This window comes from Etheostoma spectabile, chromosome 3 (genome assembly GCF_008692095.1).
Source record: "Etheostoma spectabile isolate EspeVRDwgs_2016 chromosome 3, UIUC_Espe_1.0, whole genome shotgun sequence".
Classification (NCBI taxonomy): Eukaryota; Metazoa; Chordata; class Actinopteri; order Perciformes; family Percidae; genus Etheostoma; species Etheostoma spectabile.
The window spans coordinates 24,390,975-24,393,822 of NC_045735.1; the positions used below are offsets into that span (position 1 = coordinate 24,390,975).

Below are 2,848 nucleotides of genomic sequence, written 5' to 3' on the forward strand. Positions count from 1 at the left end.
GAGGTAACTGTTTGATGAATTTGGTCACTTTAAGACAATGTATAAATCATGGGGTGTGCTCTTCTCTGACCTACATTTCATGTTACTAACAGCTGGTGTATTGGGGATGAAGAAGAGCCAAAAATGGGAAGCCGAACTCAGACAGAATCAAGAACTAACCATTGCTGTGTTTAAGCAAGTTGTCTTGAGTTTTGATTAATTATTTCATGTACACAGAGAGAGCTCCACACTAGTAATCATACCTGATGGCAGTTAATTTGGAAGCTATCAGTTAGGATGCTCTTCTCTGCTGCATCCCCACTGCGTGCAATCCAAATAGGTGCTTCTTTGTTTTGCAGTGCAGTGGAGCTTACTACCGCATTGCATTACATTATTGCTGTCCCTTGCCACACAGGGCCTTTCACGACAACTAAGAACAAAAGTTGGCATAATAACCACTGGCATCCAACCTTGTTAAGGCTCTATCTTAACTGCAACAAAATAAAGAAATAATAATCATTGAATCTGGTCAAGGTTATATTTTCTTTTCTTTAAATTTAAAAACTGTATCACGGGTATCAGTTCATATTTACGTCATGATAGCAGGCGATACCTTGGTGCTAAATGATAACTATAACTAGTCCCAGGCCTCGTGTGCATGTCTGTGTGTGTCAGCATAATTGTTACAGTCATTGATTGTTAAATCAGTTACAAATAAAAACTGTAACTCTTATCCAAGAGAATTAAAGTAAAGTAAAATTAAAATTAAAGTAGAATGTAACAAATAATACATGAAGCACTGTGGTCTATTATGCATATTATAAATGAATTATGTTAATCTTGACTACTTCTAAATGACATCTAGTGCTTCATGATCTTCATCCATCTAATTGCTACAAGATAAATAAAAGCATAGCAATTTCATGGAAATACAATTTGTGTGCACTTTGAAATTTTCCATTGTTTTCTCTCAAACTGCTATTTAAATAGGCTGCTTTTAATGAAAGCTTAGGCTTTACTGTGCCTTACAATAAATTGACTGCATAAGGTCAATGTGCAGAATGTTTCTTGTGCAAAAAGAAATGAGTAATTTAAATAATAGATGATGCTTAATTCTCCTATTATATATTATTATTATCATTATTATTATTATTATTATTTTAATAACTGGTCCCAGGCCTTGTTTGCATGTCTGTGTGTGTCTGTGAGTGTGTGTTGCTTAGACTGCTCATAGCTGTCACAGTTTGTAGGCTGACGTATAAAATAGAATAAAATGAGATGACCTGACAGTGCAACTGTCATCCACTGGAGATGACTTTGCATTTTGAATGGCAGATGAGATAATCTGCCTAATACATCGGATTCTTGTTTTATGTGAGCCCCTCAGGATGGAAGGGAGGTTGAAGCACTGTAATGCTGAATCACGCTGAACTCCATGATCATGTAAAACATGTATACTTCATTTTGGAATACTGTGTGTGGCACTCTGTTTTGTTGTCTGATGTTTAAGAGTCAGGCCGATAAACAAGGTCCTTTTCTCTCTATCACAAACAACACATCTTTTCTCCATCATTTACCAAGGCCCTTAATTCCTCCTCTGTGCTCTGGGTTTCCTTGAAGGCCTCCATTATGGCCCAAATACACTTCTCATGTCAAGTCTATAAGAGGCCTAATGCACTTCTGAGCCACATAGTCTTTGACAGCTCCATAATTCCATTTTAATTAGACTGCTTCTAATTGCACTTGAGCATAGCTTCATATCAGCCCACTGTAGGTTAAAAAATGTCAATGTTCATCGTTCACACGCACACCGGAGTGTTCCACTGCTGGGATGGCCAACACATGCATGAACACACTGCACACTGCAGGGGGAGCGCTTTTTGTTTACATGAACACTGCTGGTTTCAGGGGTGTTTTTGCAGTATGCAGAACTTAAACATGCCCACGGGGACAAGCCTCCTGTGTGTATGTGACACCAGTACATTTAACAAGAACACAAAACTTAGAACTAAAACACTATTAGAATGTATTTTAAAACAGCCATGATTTCATATAATTGTAACAGTATATCTCTGTCCAGAGTGTACCAGTAATCCCCATTTATTCATACAACAAACCACAGAATAATTGTTACAGTCATTGATTGATCTCAATTAAAGTAGAATATAACAAATACATGAAACCCTGTGCTCTATTATGCATATTATAAATGAGTTATGTTAATCTTCTAAATGACATCTAGTGATGCATGATCTTCATCCATCTAATTGTTATAACAACATAAATGAAACCGTAGCAATTTCATGAAAATACAACGTATTTGTGTGTACTTTGACATTCCCCATTTTTTCTCAAACTATTTAAATAGGCTACTTTATGTGAATTCCATTCTGTTGATGTGAACATAGTTGGTGTTGTTAACAGGACTTGTGACTACCCTTAACCCATTTAAAATAACAGAAGTAATTGCAATTTCCCCTTGTGGGACTAATAAAGGATACATTATTATTATTATTATTATTAATAAGTATGTGTGTGTGTAACTGTGTATGTTCTGACACACTATGACAAAGCCCAGTAAGGGCTAAAAGGGACAAAAGATCTTCATTGCTGTTTGTGCGTCTATCTTTACACACCCACACACACAAAGGCACAAGCATACATGAGTGCACACATGGGTGCACCGACACACACGCACACACACGCATGCACGCACGCACGCACGCTCTCTGTTTGTCACGACTCAAGACACTCCAGTCCTGAAGAATTCAGCAAGCCAGACCAAAACCCCTACTGGCCAGCAACTGTTCTTACTAAATCTGAGCTGTGGAGGGAGAAACATATCAGAGAGAGAGAGAGAGAGAGAGAG

General features: G+C 37.5%; 1 protein-coding gene across 3 annotated transcripts in view; it reads right to left on the bottom strand.

Annotated features, from left to right (window-relative positions):
• LOC116679195 (cGMP-inhibited 3',5'-cyclic phosphodiesterase A) overlaps window positions 1–2,848 on the bottom strand; it is a 60,190-nt gene that overhangs the window by 24,419 nt on the left and 32,923 nt on the right. The window lies entirely within an intron of this gene.